This window comes from Oratosquilla oratoria, chromosome 41, assembly GCF_046742065.1.
Source record: "Oratosquilla oratoria isolate Oo_2021 chromosome 41, ASM4674206v1, whole genome shotgun sequence".
NCBI lineage: Eukaryota > Metazoa > Arthropoda > Malacostraca > Stomatopoda > Squillidae > Oratosquilla > Oratosquilla oratoria.
In genome coordinates, this window is record NC_134817.1 from 20,786,174 (window position 1) to 20,801,465 (window position 15,292).

Here is a 15,292-nt window from a genome sequence, read left to right on the forward strand (position 1 = left end):
GATCCCACCTGAAGAAGTGTCACCCCCAGTACGCAGAATATCAACAGTGGAATAAAGATATGGCTAGGTTAGGTAGGTTATGTTACGTTAGAATGAACGAGGGTTGTGTTTATTGTCATCAGCTTACACAACCGAAGAATCGTAAGCCAAGGATGGTTCACACGAAGAATTGTCACTCTAGGATAACCCACATGAAGAACTGCCACCTTGTCGAAGTCTGGGATGACGATTCTTCGTTGATCCAAGTTCTCAATTCAACCTAACCTAACCTAATGTTTATTCCACTGTTGTTATTCGGCGCACTGGGGTGATAATTCTTCATGTGGGATCTCATGGGGTGACGGTTCTTCATGTGGGCGTTCTGGGGTGACAATTCTTCATGTGATCCCCAGTTTCTCCTGCAATGACCCACTGACAGTGTGAACACCAGTCATCCCCGCGCCTAACACCCAGCAAGCAAAACAAAGCAACCCTACATTGCATATTGGGAATCGGGCCCGTGCCTCTCTTCACTCACTACTACCGTCAGGGCAGAGGATCCTCCATCTCCTCCTCTTACTCCACCTGACCCTTTACTTCCTCCTCCTCCATCAAACCCTCCTCCTTCTCGCTGCGCCTCCTCCTCCTTCACCTCGCCCTCATGAACTGTAAGGCATTTTTTTTTTTTTTTTTTTTTTTTAAGAACAGAGGGAGAGGAGGAATTAACGCCGCCGCACGCACCTCATTAGCGAAGCCAGAGTCGGAATCCGTTGTGCAAGCGGGTCTCGATCGATCGAACTTCCGTTCGGGCAGGGGGACCTCCCCTCCCTTCGGCTGAGGCATCGTCTGGCAGGTGAGGAGAGCTAGGGTGGGGTGGGGGTGGGGGGGTGCGTTCCGGTCATAAAGTTGTTACGTTAACTATGGCGCACACCATCCCTCCACTCCCCCCACCCTCCCCGCCGTCACCATTACTACCCTTCCCCGTGACCTCAAATCGGAAACCTGCAGTTGATTTGGCGACAATAGAGACCCCTTCCCCCCATCGCCAGCAGAGGCAAATCATCGTTGGCACTCAGTGCCACGCGAGTGCCACCTCAGGAAGGATGATCAGATGCTTCAAGGAGTTCTTTCTCTTAGCCGGTTGTGGTTCCTTTTCTTCCGACTGGGAGGTTACTACGATCTAAGGAGGGGAAAGGGAAAGGGGTAACGTGGCCGGGTGGACGGGGATTGTAGATGTTTGATGAAACCCACGGACGTGGAAACATCTAATCCAATGGTTCCCAAATTTTTCAGCTTTTTTACCCGATTTATTACGTCATATTAAGCATGTTACCCCTTTCACAAAATGTTGTCAACATTGATATATATATATATATATATATATATATATATATATATATATATATATATATATATGGCTAAATTAAAATAGTAGAGATATTTTCGTGTATCTATTGTATTTGAACATTGTGCATCTCTAATGACTTTTGCCAAAGATGTCAAGAACGTCAGTGGGATGGATGGAGTTGCATGCTTGAAGCTAACTGAGGAATTCTTGGCTTCTTGATTTTTAGAATTTTTAACTTTTTTTCTGTCACCCCTCCATTACTCCCGAAATTTTGTTAAGTTACCCCCAGTTTGGGAACCACTGATCTAGTCGATAGTAGTTTTCAACCCAAGGATGTATAAACATATGTGCTTTTGTAAAGGCATTCTTGCCATCCTCTTACAAACAGGATTGTGCGCATGCACACACACAGATACGCACACACACACAAAACAAAACATTCAATTATTGACTAAATTAGCGGTTGGGACGACAGGGCGAAATTGCACGGGGGGGCCGAGCGACGGTAGCGAGGGTTCTTCACCTCCTCGCGGGAGAGGAGGAGGAGGAAGAGGAGGAGGAGGAGGAGGAAGAGGGGAGCGGGGCGTCTCTGGAGGAGGGTGTGAAGCGAGCCACGCCTCCTCGTTGATCCAAATTCTCAATTTTTTTCTTTCAAAGTTATGCACCAGCTGGGGTGTGAAGGGAAGTGGAGCGGGTGGATGGGAGGTGGGGGGGTGGATGAGAAATGCACCGGCATCATGGATGTTTCCGTGTAGATGACTCCTTTCTTTCTCTTCTCCCTTTCTCCTCTGAAGCAAACCCTTTTGTGCCCAGCACCTGACCTTACGAGTGTAGCTGATTTAAATCTACGGTGAGCACACGCCTTCAACAGCCGGGTCAAACTGTAGCATCAATCAATCAAATCAGCCATCCTGAGTCCACTGCTGAACAAAGGCCTCCTTCATAGCATTCCATGATTCACAAGACCGTGCTAATCTCTGCCACGCCACTCCTGCAAACTTCTCAATCTCGTCTCTCCACCTCCTCTCTGGTCTCTTCCACGCTTCCCATCTTACAGAACTGTAGTTTCAGTCATCAGCTATTTGTAGTCCTCTACTAAAGGCAAGCTTTTCCACAAGTCGTTTGCAAAATGCTAAAACGCTCCTTGTGCGTACAGGTGCAGGCTCTGCTGCTACTACAGAGACCGAAAAGTGGCCGCTGCCGCTGCCGCCGCCGCAACCGCTCCGTCTGAATGGAACCTCTTCGGCTCCGTTCTAAGTGGCTCGTCTCCGTATAATCTCGAATGCAAAACTCGGTAAACATGTTCTTTTTGTAATGGCCTTTTACGTTCAAAGACACCCAACCCCACCCCACCGTGTGTGATTGTGTATGTGTTGCAGAGACACTTGGGTAAGAGATGTTGAAGAAAACATTGCACTTCATGGATGACAAAAAAAAAAAAAAAAAAAAAAAAAAAAAAAAATCGAGAAACGTGACAATAATAATCGAACTAAAACAACGAAAGAACCTGTGCGAATTAAAAAAAAATCATGACTGCAGTCTTGAGTGCTGCAGTGGGGTTTCCTGCAGCCAGGAGGGAAGACCGTTAATTACTGGCCACATCGACCGACCCCCCGCAACGACTCGGGACACCACGGCAGGATCACAGCACCACTCAACGCAAACTTCCTGCAGGTATCACACTGGGCTTCCATAGGCTTCACCAGCGCCGACAGTTAGGAGTTCGTTTAAGCAAAAACGACTTCGGTTACAATATTCTATTTTTTTAAATCTCCAAATATCAAATTATTTTTCTCTCGTATATAGCAAACCTAAGAGATGAACTAAGAGTTGTAAAACTACGACCGTTAGACATAATGTTGAAGTGTTCCTTGAGGAGTCTAGATTTTTGTAAGCGAAGTCATATTATATTTATTCAAATGAAGGTTGGAGGTAGAATGTCGGAGGAAAAATAGCCCAGTGTGATAACCCCTTTAGAAGACCTTTCCATTTCCAAATTGGACGCAAAACGCTACTGTCCTCCTTCGGGGGCGAACACACACACACACACACACACACACACACACACACACACACACACACACACAACGGTGTGTGTCTAGGATATTCCCATTTCAACCTGGCCACGAAAGCCAACGACGACCGACCAACCACCATCATTGTTCTTTTGGAGAACCGAACACACTTGCTTTCAAGGGGTGATGATGAACTTTGACGGAGAAAGAAGTGCAAAAGACCAGGTGATCCAAGGGTGCCACTGCCAGAGACACCCCCCCCCACCCCCGCGGATGCATTAATACAATACAACAGTGCCCCATGCGAGGCCGTGTTAAGTACTGTAGGGAACTCGTGGGCCGGGCCGTGGATATCGCCCATTGTGATCGACGTCGAGCAAGAGACCTTGTACATGGGCACGACACGCGGGGCTGACTCGAGAATTTCCCGATTCAACAACAGATGCCCAGGAACGCTGGCTTCTGGCAAGGAGGTCCAACAACCAGCTAATTATCGCTGTCATTGTTGCCACTGTTGCTGTAGTCGTTTTGTTGCTGCCACTATTGTTGTTTTTGTCATCGTCATCGTGGTTGTTGTTACTGCTGTCATGGTCGTTGCTGTTGACGTCGGTCGTCGGCCTTGTGGTCAACGATGCGACCCAACCACGCAAAGCTGCCCTGGGAATGGTGGACCGACCTTACGTCCCACGAAGTGACGACAACATTCACCAGGGCGGCTGCGACGCTGCCGTCGCAACACGAATTTCCCTTCGTGTGTGATTGGCAAGCGTGACCAATCCTACCCACCTCAAAGTCTCTTCTCCCACGAACGAATAGCGATGTCATATTTCATACCTTTTCGTTCCTTTCGCTACGTACGGTCATCCCAAAGCGTCCTGAGGGATTTCCATCGAACCTCTCCTTCTTCCGTCTATTGGGATTCCAAAGACTGTTCACGTGATTCCGTTCCCGAAGAAAAGGCGTCTCCACCTAAGCTCGGTATACGACGATGAAGACAACAACGACGACGACAACAACGACGAGGAGGGAAAATCCAAAATTTGGGAACCAAAAGAAGACGTTTAAAACCCCATTCCCTCACCCTATCGGTATCTTGAAACAAATACTGTCTCATTGGTGTTTTAGTACCGGAGCGGGTGGGGGGGGGGAGAGGTAAAGCAACAGTAGACCCAGACTCCACAAACACTTCAGAGCAATGATCGATACTATTGCTCTCCCTTGGACACCACAGAAATGTCAAAGAAAGGATTATTCTCGTTGAACGAGTCAGGGAGAGGCTAAGGAGAGTCTCTGTCAGATCCACAAACACTTTACTGGACCTAAAGGCTCAAGAAGGATATTGCTAGTTCGAGACTTTTGGTGCGAGTCCAGGAGCGATTTGTTGTCTCTCTGTTAGGACCAAGAGCGCCTTGGGGTCAAGGGGAAAGACTTTGGGCCAAGGGCCAAAGAGTAGTACGTGGCGGAAGGGCAACTGCCCACGAGGACGACGTCGTCGTCGTCGTCGTCCCTAGGTTCCCGTGCTGTCGCAGCCAACGCCGCTGCTACCAAGGATGGCACGTCCCGTGGCGTTGCATAAAATCACCAGGCGGCATCCAGGTTTAAAGGATAAAGGACCACTCAGTAAGGAGGGGAGCCACGTGAAGCTGAATAAAATTATCAGGCGGCAGCCATAACGTAAGGACGTGTGGCCTGTACGAACTAACTTGGCGTCAGGCGACAGAATAGATCAACGTTGCCATTCGGTTAGCAAGATCTTAATCGTGCCTGAGTTCTGACGGCGTCCAAAGGATCATTGCTCAGAATCTTGCACGACGATTTCATATCGTCACTTCCTACTTTCTTACGTCTGCAATTTTTGTTTTCCGTCTTTGCTTTAAACATGTTAAAATCCGTGTTCATCATGCGATACTTCACTTTTCAATATAGTCTGAGAGGCTGCCATAATGGTTATTTACCCATACCACCATCAACAACATTACTTGGAGCAGCAAGAAATTTATCGTTTTCTATGGAAATCGTGTGCTGCTGCTGCGTCAACACGTCACTTTCTCCGTTAAGGCTACGGCTGTGGCTGGCATACCCCCTCCCTCCACATACATACATACATACATACATACACACACACACACACACACACACACACACACTTCCACTCCCTCAACTGCAACTTTCTCTTCGAAAGCAGGAGCCTAACAGCCAACCCTCTTCATAAGGAACTTTCTCTCTACGAAGTAGGCTGTGTGTGTGTGTGTGTGTGTGTGTGTGTGTGTGTGTGTGTGTGTGTGTGTGTGTGTGTGTGTGTGTGTGTGTGTGACATCAAAATGTCCTCACACTCCGCGAAAGACGAGGGGGTGGGGGGGAAGCGGCTTTTCCCACTTCCTCTCTTTCCTTCTCTTTCTAAAAAGTTTACTGTGGAAGCTGTCGAGCCGCCAGGAAAAGTCTTGAAACAATTTCTCGATAATTTTCACGACGTAAATACAACATCCCATGTAGGTTCAACGTATTATTTTTATAATGGTTTTACCTTAAAAAAAAAAAAAAAAAAAAAAAAAACATAAAGAAAAATAAATCAAGTACAATGCAACAACACCAGGTGATTTTAGGGAGAGAGACACAGTCAGACAGATAAAGATGAGATGAGGATTCCGATTGGTCGAAACAACATCAAACACATCTCGCCCCAGCCCAAATGCAACAAAGGCCTTGACTGACACTTACAACCACTCCTGTATGTACAATAAAAAATTCAGCAATCTGGAGAAGGTCTACATGAGACACATATTAAAACCAAATAAGCCACAAGAATAGCCAACATCCTGCAGATCAATTCTCATTACTATCCACTATGTCCAAAACCGATGGAAGGATTAGAAGGAGAACGAAACGACTCCTCAAGCCCTAAGACCAATGGTTCGAAACCTTTTTCAGTGTCTGTATCCCTTGATTATCTCAGGAAATTTTCTCGTACCACCATCCAATATAAATACAACACAAACATATGAAAAGGATTAGGAATACAAACCTTCCTGAGAAATTATTAGATACATTCCATTACTGAAAGGTACTTTTTTATTTCAAATTGAAAAAGTCAGTTTGTAGGATACAATGTATGCACATTATGATTTCTAATGGTAAATATACAGTACCGTTGCACTGGCTATCAATGTCTTGTACTCCCAGGTTTAAGGTTTCGTACCCCAAGTTAAGAACCACTGCCTAAGACCAACTTAGCTTCAAGGAGTGCCACTCCACAAGTACACTTTTCACAAACATCACCCAACGAATGCTGAAGGAATTCAACACAAAAACACCACCAGAGAGAACGGTCATAGGAGCAACAGACATAAACACGACATATAAGTTGTTGGACACATACATACATGTACATATACCAAAGGCTTTTTCCCCCTTATATGGGAAGTAGCCAGTTAGACACATACTATCGAAAAACGACCAAAAATGGCTTACAAACTTTTTCACTGGTTGGCAATGCAGAGAGAGAGAGAGAGAGAGAGAGAGAGAGAGAGAGAGAGAGAGAGAGAGAGAGAGAGAAAATCTGGGACAAAAAAAATGTATAATGGAGTCCCCCAAGGAGCAATACACTCACCAATGCTATTTAACATCTTCACAAGGGATCTCCCAACACCAGATTTGGAACACAACACCAAAGCACTCACCTATGCAGATAACCTAACATTGTCTTAACATGACCCAAATGACCTAACCTAGCATAGCAGCTAGGTTAGTCACTAATAACTTCAATAATATGAATACGAACTTGAATGATATGGCTTGGTAATAATAAAATGGAAATCATCAGCAAGTGTTCACTCCACACTATGAATCAAAAACAAATTAAAAAACACAATCCAAGTCTGAAATGGTCAATCCTTTCCATTGGAAAAAAAAGCTAGCCCTTGTTTATGATACACAATCGCCATACATCAAATACCTGGCAGTTAAAATCAACAAGGAAATACTAAAATTAATCACAAAGATGAGATTAGGACAGCAAAAGGAAATTTTAATCACAGTCTACAAACAGTTCTTGAGAGCCACTCCAGATTCCAAGGTATGGTTTCCAACATCCAGGAACAACAAAACAAAAGACACCTCAAAAACTACACAAAATAATAAAGTATTACTAATGATAATAGAGTGCACCGCGCCCAAAACACCCCAATAGAGCACCGGTACAGAGACACCAAAACCCTTTCTATAGAACACATGAAAACGATAGGTACACATATTTATGGAAGAATCTTAAATCCAACTCGTCCATCTTACATAAAAAAACATAACCACATAAACGAAAAATAAAGCATTAGCATCATACTACTCGAAAATATCAAATGCATACAATACTACAATACAACAACACAAAAACTCATTTACACTTAGATCACAAAACAAGCTCTCGGACACCGACCACTGAATTCCATACTCCATCGACCCCTTCCCAACCCAGAAAACATCCTTACATAAATAATAATAATAATAATAATAATAATAATAATAATAATAATAATGATAATAATAAAAACAATAATAATAAATAATAATTATAATGATAATGATAATAATAACGATAATGATAATAATAATAATAATGTGTGAACATTGTGATGATGTGGATAGGTGTTAAAGGAAACACGGGCTGAGGGAAATACTTTTATTCCTAACTAGTTTTGCCCGAGTGGCTTTTTCATAAAAGTCACTCAGGCGAAACTAGTCAGGAATAAAGATATTCCCCTCAGCCCGTGTTCCCTTTACCTCCTATCCACAATAAAATAATAAAATTCAATAAAAAAAAAATCCCTCCTAAGAAAAGTGAGAACCACATTGGCACTTCCGTTCATATTACCAACCAACAGTGCAACCACAGAATAGACCTGGACACCGATTCAAACGGCCCCAGATGAAACCGTCACACAGACGACACCGACCACCTCGTCTTACACTACCCCACCCTAACTATATCTACCTCGACAACAACACAATATTTCTTCCTGGAGTGATTTATGGGCCAATCCAGTGGCTGTTGCCGGTTACCTGGGGGCCCGGGGGGGGAGGGGTAACGGATTGAAACTTTTGTCCCGTATTTCGTCTACTTGCGCTCCTATCTACCGACGATTTCCGCATAGATTCTTGCAAACATTTGCATTAATATATTCATATGATACTACGTACACTCATACCAATGACCATATATGTTCGTGTGCTTCTTTATGCACTGTTGTTGTATCTTCCATTTCTTCTTATATTCTCGCTCCCCTCATTCTCGTTCGTCTAAACGACTTCCCTCCCCTCTGCATTGCATATTTCTATATAAACTTTCAAAGACATTTTTTTTTATCGAATAAGGACTGCCAGTTGCCCAATAATGGACATCCTCTAGTTCAAATAAATAAATAAATGAATATGTAAATGAATATATGAATAAATAAATATATACATTAATAAATAACCCCCGCGTGGGGCAGTGGGTAACGCGGAAGGTCCGTAAGTACTTCCATGTGGAAACTTTATTTTCTAAAATAATTTAAACAAGTTTGTTTTTTATTTTATTTTATTTGTCTATTAATTAATCTATTGATTATTTATTTCACTATGATGTTCCATTGGTCTTTCATCGCATACCAGCAAATTCCTTCTGTCCATTTTTTGTCTTTCTTTTGAGCTAATCGGAAACGTGCTGGTATCGCATTCCCTTAGTCGTGGGTCGGAATCTTTCAATTCACTCCGATTCCCAGTAGTGACTGGCATCTACCCCAACAGTCCCCAGAGCGCATAATAAGGCAAAGGTGAAGGCTTCGGCCGCAACTACGCACCTCTCTTCAGTCTTCCAAAGTGGGAAGTCCTCGATTTTTTTTTTTTTTTTTTTTTTTTTAATCTTTCCTCATATGTCTTGTCAGACTTAGGATCACCTTGGATGGTGCCCTTTGCATTCCATTTTTTCTTATATTTCTTTAGGTGTGTGTGTGTGTGTGTGTGTGTGTGTGTGTGTGTGTGTGTGTATTTACCTAGTTGTATTTTACGGGAAGGGGAGCTATGCTCGTGGTGTACCGTCTTCATATCTCATTTTATCTAAACTAATTTTAAATTCATGTATTGTTTTTGCACACACCACTTTCTCATCTAACTTGTTCCAACTGTCTAACTTGTTTCAACTGTGTGTGTGTGTGTGTGTGTGTGTGTGTGTGTGTGTGTGTGTGTGTGTGTGTGTGTGTGTGTGTGTATTTACCTAGTTGTATCTTACGGAAAGGGGAGCTAATCTCGTGGTGTCCCGTCTCTGTATCTCGCCATATCTAATTTGCTCTTAAATCATTGTATTGTTTGTATGCGTGTGTGTGTGTGTATTTACCTACTCATATTTACCTAATTGTAGTGTGTAGGAAGGAGCAACACTAGTGGGATTCTGTCTCTTACTCTCCACTGGACATCAATTCACTAGAAACAGTGCAGAGAAGAATGACCAAAATGATACATGGACTCGGAAATTTGCCTTACGAAGAGAGGCTTAGGCACCTTAACTTACACTCTCTGGAAAGACGCAGAGTGCGGGGTGATCTAATAGAGGTGTTCAAGTGGATCAAAGGCTTTAACAGGGGTGATGCAAACAAGATCATATTAAAACAACAGGGCAGGACTCGCAGTAATGGTTATAAACTGGACAAATTTAGATTTAAAAAGGAAATAGGCAAGATTTGGTTTACTAATAGGGTGGTCGACGAATGGAATAAACTTAGTAACTATGTAGTGAGCGCTGAAACTATTAGTTGTTTTAAGAAATGATTAGACAACTTTATGGATGGGGATGACAGGTGGTGATGGATACAAAGCTGCATAGTGTAGGCCTTATGGTCTCTTGCAGTCTCCTTCATTCTTATGTTATGTTCTTATGTTACCTGCGTGCGTTTGTTCTCATTAAATGCAGTCAAATGTATAAAGAAACCCTCCAATAAATATCAAATAAATTATAAGATATAGACCCACACTAAATACCACACAATCTATGTGTGTGATCCAGATCAACGTCTTCGATCCCCTGAGTGTACACTACTTTAAAACCAGCATCACTCTTTCCTCCTCAGGAAGGACTGACATAGAAACATAATTTGATTTCAGCATCTACTGACCTGCTTCCATTTCTATTTACCCGTCATTGCATAGTGGTAATTATGTATTATCCCAGCATGGAGTAAAACATGGTTTATGCATATATGCTGTAGCTGAAGTATGTACAAGTTCAAGCTGGACGTTTACAGTTACCCTTGAACTACCTGAAACTACCTTCTTCCTCTTCCTTTCCAAGCCCAGAGCAAGTCTTCGTATTGCAAGCCTTCGCTACTTTGAGTAACGCCTCCTGAGGACGTCTTGAGGAGGAGGTAGAAGGATAAAGAGAGGAAGGAAGGCCTGGGGGCAGAACCGAGGATACCCGAACAATCGACAACCTGATCTTCATCAACCGCCAGCCAGGACAAATTCCCCGAAATGCATCACCGTAGCGGAGGGGTTGATCGTGGAGCAAGGCAGAAATCCCTAAGCCATCAACATCCCCTCCTGTATCGAGACGACCAAGCGTGTACGAATCACACTGAAAAGATTCACCATATTCCGGGTGGCGCTTTTCATACTCCGGATGCCGTGGGATTCATTTCTCTCGTCTACGAATCACGGCACCACTTCGGCGTCTCAATTAACACATGCCTGGTGTCACTTTTCGTTTTATGTTGGATGCCGACGGGCTGTCTGTGTGCATCCCTGTAGGTTGTGAAGGACCAGAGCTGCTTGCTAATGAGCACTCAAAAGACAATCAGCCCCGCCGTGTTAAGAACCCTCATGACAGCGGGAACCCAGTTTTATATTCATAAAAGTAATGAACAAAGATACATCCTTCCCTTTTCCCCAATGTGTTACCAGTGACTGGAGTCAGGCAACCAGAGACGTCAAGGGTAGTGTACTAACACATTTATGCATTACTTATCCCCAATTATGCAATACCTGCGGGAAAAAATAATATCCCGGACACTATACGACGATATGAATGTTACCGAGGAGCCCACACCAGATGGACAGCCGCACACCCTAAATGAAATTGATTTCCCGCCAAATTCATGAACAAAATTTCCGCACCTGAGAAAGTTACATGCTTAGGTTCCTTCAAGGAATTGTAAGTCATAATCGGGGGCCTAGATATTTCGATCAAGATGGGGAATAAACACGGGTCCGCTGGCGACGGCGACGCGACGCCTCGATCATCGCCCTCCTCTCTAGCTCGAGCATTTCCGCGCCAAGCGAAGCGACCCTGCCCACTTCAACTGGCGCCACCGCAATCATCCATCGAGCAAGAGCGAACTAAAACAGTGAACCTCATGGCCCTCGATCGAATCTATACTGCAAGCAGTTTCTCCATTGCCTTCCCCTATGTCTTCTGGTGAGCAAGCTGAGCTGCGAGCGACGATAGCGGCGGAAGCTCACCCCGACTGATAATACCCAGCGCTCAACTTGGGCCATCAAGACGAGTGTGCTCATCGGCAGTCTCGTACGAAGAAACGCGAACGCCTTTGGAAAATCGATTTTTTTCTACAAAATTTCTGGTTATCATAGCACTTCTACAGCTGAAGGTCTTGGGGCGATATGGGTTTCGATTGTCTAATACCTTGTTTTGGCCAAGTCCGTCCCTAACCTCGCCAGCTAATAAGCCTGTATTACTCTCAACAATTTTTAAAAAGCGCATCACAAAAGTAAAGTGGTTAATATAATATTTTTACCAGTGTATTTGATAAAAAGAATCGCAGACTTAGTTTCGATTTTTCCCTCTAAATACTACCTTGTTCAAGTTCGGACCATTATGAATGGAATGTGAAGCTGTGTCTGGTTTCGTACTACCACAGCGATTGGCTATTACAACTAGGCTATTCATACAATAAGAAAACGATTCTTGATCGTGTCTTCCAGGTAGACTAACTTATGAAAAAATATCACAGAAAATCGTTTCTCAAGTGGCTAAAAGAAAATATATTCAGAGAAGATTACGGACAAATGTTACAGTGACTTCGTCCGATCCATGCATTATATAATTTAGTTCGTGAGTAGCTGACATGCTAGTAAGCCGAAGAAAAAAATTTCCTGTCAAGCATTAGAAAGCTGTTGCCACATTCAGTGACAAGGCCGAGCTGTGCACTAGCTTATCATACTTGCGCTATCGAAGGAGTGTACATGTAAAACGCCAGTATTAATGTACTGGCTAAGCATAAACCTAAACATATCACATTCACCCAAAACTTGAAAAAAAAAAAACGCAGCGGGATTAAAGCAACGAATAGTTGGACAGACACGAGAAAAGATGCAAAACAAGTTGGTGACCCAACTGGGTCGTCAACAAAGCATGGGAGGGAATGCAGCAGCAGCATTTTAATCATATTCATGCCATGGGTGCAGGAGGATCGAGGACCGAAAAGTCGGTTCGACCAAAGCAGGTAAAGACGACGACGTAACTTTTAGGATGGCCTACACTGGATAAGGACCTTGTAGCCACCTACCTGACGAGTAGCTCTATCAGGGTAGGAGTACTTCTTTACCACGTTCCTTGTACAGTGAATCCCCTTGATAAACTCTCTGTATTGTTATGTCCTGTATAGAGTGAACACGCCCCTTTCCACACAGCCCCTACGCCCTACCATCGCACTACACTCTTGGCCACTAGAATCGCACCTCCATGCACGGAACTTTATATACTCGGCTATTTTTAGGTATGATGTCATGTACACGAGAGCTGATTGGCCGTGAGTTTGAACACTGTAATCCACTGGCTCCGGATTGGGGGAGGAGAGAGGAGAAAAAGAACGCGCGCGGCGAGGAGAGTTTGGCTTGTTGATAAAGATAACTTTGATTAAAAAAAAACATTTACAACTGATCGGAGGTTGAGAGTTGGATAAAACGATAACAACGATAAAATGGTCAGGACTGGCTTCTATACCTTTCATGAACCGTTTTTAGCGTTTTAAAATTAGTGTTCGTCTTATCGGGGTTTTAGGGGATGCTGATGGAGCAAGTGTTACTACTATGGGGATGGGCTTGCCCATTTGGCCTCAGGCGGAGAGATATCTGAGTTGCCAAACGTATAATGTCATGTCTGGGTATACCTACTTCCAAATTGACTCCCACAACTTGGAAACATTCGCATGCAATGCTAGGGATATGGATTTAGTACACATATATGAAATATGTACGCTCGCTTATCTGTCACACTGCTGTTACCAGTCTATAGTTTTCAAATCAGTAAAGCCCAAAGAAAGCGACTAGGCGAGACAGCCTGGCACCCAGGATATGACAATTTTCTTGTGGACCCAAGTTTTTTTTCCCCCCAAGTACACTCGCTTTACATTTCCCCCCCGAAATGGGACATTATTTTGGACCGGTTGGACATCGTCTAGCTATGGACAAAGGTGTCTTTGCATGTTACATGTTTTCCCCACGGTTGCGCTTGTCAGTGCTTTGCAAAGAACTTTAGTTAAAATAACGAGAAGCAACAGGTACTGACGGATGACTTATTGCGTTTATTCTCCACTCAAGCAATGTGCATAACTCTAAAGACCATGTGATGTGTATTTTCCTGATGCCCAAAGTATAAGAAGACGAACTGGTACAGAAATCCAATGCAACGCATGATCATTGTATAGTAGTGTCTCCCACCCGCCCACACACACCAAATCTTGCCAAGGACATGATAATTTCCAGAGCTCTTCGCTCTTTCTCATAAATTATCCTCACATTACAATTTCACGACCCAACTTTTAATGTGTTTCCTTCATTCTGTTGCGGAGAATAAATTATTCGTAACTGTGGCATAGATAATCTACCATTCTATATCACAAATAATTCTATTTGGTACTTTGTCATTGCAAAACACTATATGGCTGCTCCTTTCTTTGTGCGAGAGATAATTTTCATGCTCGTGACTACGACACAATGTTTCGTTCAGCAGGACTTTGTATTGCATACATATGAGCTGCAATGTTGCTGGAAGTCTTCTCAGATACTTATTGTACACAGCAGACGCGGTCTGCACAACACGAATTTCGATTCGAGGTAATCTAATTACATAAATGAAAAGTTACATCGTTCCGAAGTGGAGTTCTTCTCGATTTCCATAGAATATGGAAAAAATGTATCCCCTTATTCGTACATTTCATGAAGTGACTCACACGGTTATGGTCTCGGTATTTTACAGTTTCATTATTTTTGTCGAATACCTCTAGTACTTTACTGGCTTCAATATTCAGTAATTTTCGGAAAGGCAGACTGGGCCCACGTTCCGTTGGAACGAAATATTTTATTTGAAGATACTTCCCGAGGGGAATTGTCACTGTTAAATGAAACTTTATTACATATTCGCTTGTACTAACATTTGTGTTCGTTTAAAGTTGAACGGTATAGAACGGCTGTTATTTTCAGAACATACACAGTACTTTTTTAACATACAAGATTAGTTCACAGGAGCACCTCCTTTGGGTAAATCCTACATGCCGACTTAGTCCGCTTCTGAACACTAGAGCCGCCCTCCAAGTTGGTTGTCTCCCACAGCGAAATGTTGTGCTGTGTTGATCAAAACAGCCTGGCTGAACAAAATTGCCTGGGCAACGGGTTTATCGAGACAGGTCTAGCAATAGCAGTAGGAAAAAAAGAGGAGTAACCGAACGAAGAAAAAGTACATTGTTAGTGGAAAAACAAGATATTCCCGGAAGTTCCAGTGTTACTGTAAATTTGCTTCGTTTGCCGACTTTAGATGTGGTACTGTTCAACCACCATCAGGTACTGATAGTCAGAATTCATGCTGTTCCGACAAAAAAAAAAAAAAAAAAAAAAAAAATCTTAAGTTACTGATACGTGCCAAGCTTGATAATCCATTGGATGTTGATTTATCTGTGATGGGCAATTTGCTAAC

General features: G+C 43.3%; 1 protein-coding gene across 2 annotated transcripts in view; it reads right to left on the bottom strand.

The window, feature by feature from the left end:
• Positions 1-13,043, bottom strand: part of LOC143021015 (uncharacterized) — a 125,405-nt gene extending 112,362 nt beyond the window's left edge. The window contains exon 1 of one of the 2 annotated variants that reach the window (XM_076178160.1): positions 12,888-13,043. The gene's annotated coding sequence lies outside the window, so the exon portion shown is untranslated. Of the gene's footprint in view, positions 1-12,872 lie in introns of both variants that reach the window. The other variant, XM_076178161.1, reaches the window with a different exon arrangement.
• Between the last annotated feature and the right edge of the window lie 2,249 nt (positions 13,044-15,292).